Source organism: Mobula hypostoma, chromosome 7 (assembly GCF_963921235.1).
Source record: "Mobula hypostoma chromosome 7, sMobHyp1.1, whole genome shotgun sequence".
Classification (NCBI taxonomy): Eukaryota; Metazoa; Chordata; class Chondrichthyes; order Myliobatiformes; family Myliobatidae; genus Mobula; species Mobula hypostoma.
The window spans coordinates 186,048,964-186,055,696 of NC_086103.1; positions in this window are offsets into that span (position 1 = coordinate 186,048,964).

Genomic DNA, 6,733 nt, shown 5'->3' on the forward strand with positions numbered 1-6,733 from the left:
AACTATAAGGCCATAAGACATAGGAACAGAATTAGCCATCAAATCTGCTGTGCCATTCCAATATGGGTGATTTATTATCCCTTTCAACACTGCCTTCTTCCCGTCATCTTTGATACTCTGACTAATCAAGAACATATCAACCTTTGTTTTAAACATACCCAGTGGCTTGGCCTCCACAGCCATTTGAGACAATGAATTCCACAGGTTCACTACCTGCTGGCTAAAGAAATTCCTCCTCACCTCTGTTCTAAATGGACATTCCTCTATACTGAGGCTGTGTCCTCTGGTCCCAGACTCTCCCACTATACAAAACATCCGTTCTGCCTCGGTCTTTCAACGTTCGATCTGTTTCAGTGAGGTTACCTCATCATTCTTCTGAACTCCAGCGGGTACAGGCCTAGAGCTATCAAACACTCCTCATACATCAACCATTTCGTTCCCAGAATTATTCCCGTGAACATTCTCTGGACTCTCTCCAATGCCAGCACATATTTTCTCAGATAAGGGGCTCAGAACTTCTGACAGTACTCCGGGTGTGGTTGGTGGTACAAAGCCTCAACCGACAGGACAATGCTGGAGGTAAAAAACCCAATCATCTGACAATGGAATCATACGGACCTTGGAATCTCTGATACATAACCCGGCCAGAGGTATTTATCAGAAAAAGATAATTCAATGAAACTGTAACTCCACAACCCAGACCCTGAAGAAGGGTCTCAGCCAGAAACGTCAACTGTTTGTTCTTTTCCATAGATCCTGCCTGACCTGCTGAGTTACTCCAGCAATTTGTGCGTTGGAAATAATTCAGAAAATGTGCAGCCCAGGTGGTTGATGGTTGGGTTGGGTTGTTCTCCAATCTTGGCAATTTACTTGCTGATTTGCCAGGGCCTTCAGAGGCCTGCACTCTGATTGGGCAACATCTATCTACTAAGAGGCTCTACGTCATTGGATATTTATGATTCACTGGCTGTTTTTGTGCATGGTGTAGTGCAATTGGCTGAGTAATTTAATAGGGTGTGATGTGATTGGACAATATCTTTAAATCAGTAATGTGATTGGCTGGCTCGGTTTCTATCTCCTTCCCATCAGAATCAGAATCACCAATCATCAAATCACATTTATTATCACACATATGGAGTGTGTTTTCTGTGGCAGCAGAACAGTGTAAAGCATAATATATTCCTACCAAATACAATAAGAATGTATAAAAATAAATAAGTTGTGCGAAAAGAGAAAAATAATGAGGAAGCCTTCCTGGGTTCAGAATCAGATTCAGGTTTAATATCACTGGCACATGTCACAGTACCTTTTGTGGCAGCAGTGTATTGCAATACATAATAATAAAAAACTATAAATTACAATAAGAAATATATATAAATTGAATTAAATTAAAATTCAATTAAATAAGTAGAGCAAAATGAGAGGAAAAAATAGAGAGCTAGTGTTCATGGGTTCATTGTCCATTCAGAAGTGTGATGGTGAAGGGGAAGAAGCTGTTCCTGAATCGTTGAGTGTGTCTCTTCAGGCTCCTGTACCTCCTCGATGGTAGCAATGAGAAGAGGGCATGTCCTGAGTGATGGGGACCCAACTTTCTGAGACATTGCCATTTGAGGGTGTCTTTGATGCTGGGGAGGTTAGTGCCCATGATGGGGCTGGCAGAGTTTACAACTTGCTGTAGCTTTTTCTGATCCTGTGCAGTGGCCCCTCCGTCCCAGACAGCGATGCAACCAGTTAGAATGTGCCCACGGTACATCTGCAGTAACTTGTGAGTATCTTTTGGTGGTATACCAAGTTTCCCCAAACTCCTCAATAGATATAATGGTGCTGTGCCTTCTTTGTAATTGCAGCAACATATTGGGCCCAGGATAGATCTTCAGAGATGTTGACTCCCTGGAACTTGAAACTGCTGTCTCTTCCCACTGCTGATCCCTCAGTGAGGACTGGTGTGTGTTCCCTCATCTTCCCCTTCCTGAAGCCCACAATCAATTCCTTGGCCTTACTGATGTTGAATGTAAGGTTGTTGCTGCAACACCACTCAGCCAGCTGATCTAGCTTGCTCCTGTACGCCTCCACATCACCATCTGAGACTCTGCCAACAACAGTGGTGTCATCGGCAGAAATGTAGATGGTACTTGAGCTGTGCCTAGATAGCAAAGGGTGGAACAGCTGGTTTCTGAGCTTGGATGTAATCTGTACACTGCAGCATTATCGCTACCCATCTGCCGGTCTAAGGAAGGTCCAAGCACTGAACTTGGGGAGGTCTCCAGGAAAGGGGAACAAATTTGATGGGGAGAATGAGGATTGAGCCAAAGGGTAGAGGGCACTGAGTGGGAGCAGACACAAAGACTGCAGATATTGGAATCTGAGCAACAAAAAATCCAGCAGGTCGAGCAGCATCTGGAGAGGGAAAGGAATTGTCAACAGAACAGTCATAGAGACTTTCTGCCCATCTAGTTCTGTGCAGAGCTGCTATTGTGCCTAGTCCTATTGACCTGCACCCAGACCATATCCCTCCACACCCCTCCCATCCATGTACCCATCCAAGCTTCTCTTAAATGTATGAAATAAAAGCTATATCCAACGTTTGTGCTGGCAGCTCCTTTCACACTCTCACTATCCTCTGAGTGAAGACGTTCCCCCTCATGTTCCCCTTAAACATTTCACCTTTCACCCTTAACCTGTGACCTCTAATTCTAGTCTTACCTAGCCTCTGTGGAAAAAGCCTGCTTGCTATCTAACAATTTTGTAAGCCTCTATCAAGTCTCCCCTCGTTCTCCTACACTCCAGGGAATGAAGCCCTAATCTACTCAGACTTTCCCTATGGCAATAGTTTGGGTTGAGACTTTGTACCTGGATTTTTAACAGGGCAAGGGCAGTGGGTCTACCGGGAATGTCCTGTTTGTGGACCTTGGGGAAGATCTAGAAGAGTGAAATGTGGATTTGGGGAACGATCAGGTTGGAGTTTGTGGTGAGACCTCCTGATGTTACACAACACAAGAGATTTGGCAGATGCTGGAAATGACACAAAATGCTGGAGGAACACAGCAGGTCAAGCAGCATCTATGGAGGGGAATAAACAGTGACATTTCAGGCCGAGGCCTGTCATTGGGGTGGGATAGGAAGGGGAAAGAAACCAGAATAAGAAGTTGTGGGAGGAGAAGGAGCACATGCTGACAGGTGACAGGTGAAACCAGCTGAGGAGAAAGGTGGGTGAGGTGAGACACTGGGAGATCATGAGACCATAGGACATAGGAGCAGAATTAGGCCATTCAGCCAATCAAATCGGCACCACCATTCCATCATGGGGTTGAGTGGGATCTGGATCAGCCATGATGGAATGGCGGAAAAGACTTGATGGGCTGAATGGCCTAAATCTGCTCCTATGTCTTAGGGTCTTACAAATGGCTTATTATCCCTCCCCACCCGACTCTCCTGCCTCCTCTCTGTAACCTTCGATGTCCTGAGTAATCAAAGACCAATCAACCTCTGCTTTAAATGACTTGGCCTCCACAGCTGTCTGTGGCAATGAATCCCACAGATTCACCACCCTCTGGCCAAAGAAATTCTTCCTCCTCTCTGTACTAAATGGACCACCCTCTGTTCAGAGTATGTGCTGTTTGATCCTAGACTCCCCAACTATAGGAAACACCCTCTCCACATCCACTCCATCCAGGCCTTTCACTGTTCGATAGGTTTCAGTGAGATGCCCCATAGTTCTTCTAAACTCCAGTGCGTACAGACCCAGGAACAACAAACGTTCCTCATATAGTAACCTTTTCATTCCTGGGATCATTCTCATGAGCCTTCTGTGGACCTCTCCAAAGCCAGCTCATTTTCTCTTAGATCAGAGGCCCAAACTGCTCACAATACTCCAGTTGTAGTCTGACCAATGCCTTATAAAGCCTCAGCATTACATCGTTGCATTTAACAAACAACACAACAATGTAAATTTATTATCAAAGTACATTTATGTTACCATATACAACCCTGAGGTTCATTTTCTTGCAGGCATATTCAATAAATCCAATAACCATAATAGAATCAATGAAAGACCTCACCAACAGGGTGGTCAACCAATGTGCAAAAGACAAATTCTGCAAATACAAAGAGGGAAAAAAAATAATAAACAATAAATATTGAGAACATGAGATGAAAAGTCATTGAAAGTGAGTCCATAAAAGTGGGAACATTTCAGTGATGGGGCAAGTGAAGTTGAGCGAAGTTATCTCCTCTGGTTCAGGAGCCTGTTGGTTGAGGGGTAATAACTGTTTCTGAACCTGGTGGTGTGGGTCTCGAGGCTCCTGTACCTTCTTCCTGATGGCAGCAGCGAGTTGGGAGCATGACGTGGGTGCCGGGGGTCCCTAATGATGGATGCTGCTTTCCTGCAACAACACTTCATGTAAATGTGCTCAATGGGGGAGAGGGCTTTACGTGTGATGGACTGGGCTGTACCACTACCCTTTGTAGGATTTTCCATTCAAGGGCATTGGTGTTTCCATACCAGTCTGTGATACTTTCCACAGCACATCTATAGAAGTTTGTCAAAGTTTTAGATGTCATGCTGAATCTTTTCAAACTCCTAAGGAAGTTTATATTCTAGTCCTCTCAAAATGAATGCTAACATTGCATTTACCTTCCTCACCACCAATTTAACCTGCAAGTTAACCTTTAGAATACTGCATGAGAACTCCCACATCTCTTTGCACCTCAGAGTTTTGAATCTTCAACCAATTTAGAAAACAGTCTTTATTTCTTCTGCTTAAGTGAACACTGTACACCTCCCTACACTGTATTCTATCTGCCACTTCTTTGCCTATTCTCCTAATCTGTCTAAGTCCTTCTACAAACTCAATGCTTCCTCAACACCACCTGCCCCTCCACCTATCTTCATATTGTCTACATATTTCGCACAAAGCCATCAATTCCATCATCCAAATCATTGACATAAAACATAAAAGAATAAGTCCGGACACAGACCCCTGCGGAACACCACTAGGCACTGGCAGCCAACCAGAAAAGACCCGCTTGTTCCCATTCTTTCCTTCTTGCCAGTCAGCCAATCTTCTAACCATGTTATTATCTTTCCTGTAATACCATGGGCTCATAGCTTGTTAAGCAGTCTCACCTACAGCACTTCGTCAAAAGCCTTCTGAAAATCCAACTAAGCAACATCCACTGGTTCTCCTTTGTCTATCCTGCTTGCTATTTCTTCAAAGATTTCCAACAGATTTGCCAGGCGAGATTTTCCCTTAAAGAAACCCCGCTGAATTTGGCCTATTTTTATCATGTGCCTGTGAGCACCCTGAAACCTCATTCTTAACAATTGACTCCAACATCTTCCCAACTGCTGAAGTCAGGCTAACTGGTCTATAACTTCCTTTCTTCTGGCTCCCTCTCTTCTTAAAGAGTGGAATGACATTTGCAAGTTTTCAGTCCTCAGAACATTCCAGAATCTAGTGATTTTTGAAAGATCATTACTAATGTCTCCACAATCTCTCCAGTTACCTCCTTCAGTACCCTGGGGTGTAGTCCATCTGATCCAAGTGACTTATTTACCTTCAGACCTTTCAGTTTTCCAAGCACATTCTCCTGACACTCTCGATAATTCACTGCTGGTGTCTTCCACAGTGAAGACTGATGCAAAATACTTATTAAATTTATCCACCATTTCTACTTCTCCAGCATCATTTTCTAGCAGTCTGGGATCTATTCTCACCTCTCTCTCTTTATACTACATACTGTATACCTGAGAACATTTTTTTATATGGACTACAGCATAAAAACAGATCCTTTGGCCCATCTAGTCTATGCCAAACCATTAATCTACCTAATTCCATCAACCTACACCTAGACCATAGCCTTCCATACACCTCTTATCCATGTACCTGTTCAAATTTCTCTTCAATGTTGAAATCAAAACCACAGCCACCACTTCCGCTGGCAGCTCGTTTCACACTCTCACCACCCTCTGAGTGAAGAAGTTTCTCCTCAGGTTCCCCTTAAAATTTCACCTTTCACCCTTAACCAATGACAACTAGTTCTAGTCCCACCCAATGTCAGTGGAAAAAGCCTGCTTGAACTTACCCTGTCTGTACCCCACATAATTTTGTAAACCTCTATCAAATCTCCTTTTGTTTTTCTACACTCTGGTATCCTCTTTTACATTATTGGCTCTCTTACCTTCATATTTCATTTTTTTGTGGCTTTTTTAAATGCCTTTCGTTGGTTTTTAAAAGGGAGGGAGGGAACATCGACTCAGACCGTGAGAGGCCTGCATCGGGCATTTTCATGCCTTACAAGGCGCAGATTGGAAGTCTGTGTGGGGCGCCACTCCTCACACAGACACTAGAGCAATGTGTGATTAAATGCCTTGCTCAAGGGCACAAACACGCTGCCATAGCTGAGGCTCAAACTAGCGACCTTGAGATAACTAGACGAGCGCCTTACCCACTTGGCCACGTGCCCACTGTTTCACGGTTTTTAAAAGCTTCCTACTAATTTTTGCTGTCCTGGGAGGGGATAGGTGGAAGAGGTAAAAGACCGAAGACGAATGAATGTGATAGGAGAGGAGAGCAGACCATGGGAGAAAAGGAAGATGGATTCTGGAGAGGCACCCCTTCCCCCCTCTATCCTCCCTCTGGTTCCCCTCCATCTTCCCTGATCCTGATTTTGTCCCCAGTCTGCTTTTGTGGGTGACTTCCCTGCTGTACTTTGGTCTTAGGGAACTGAGATC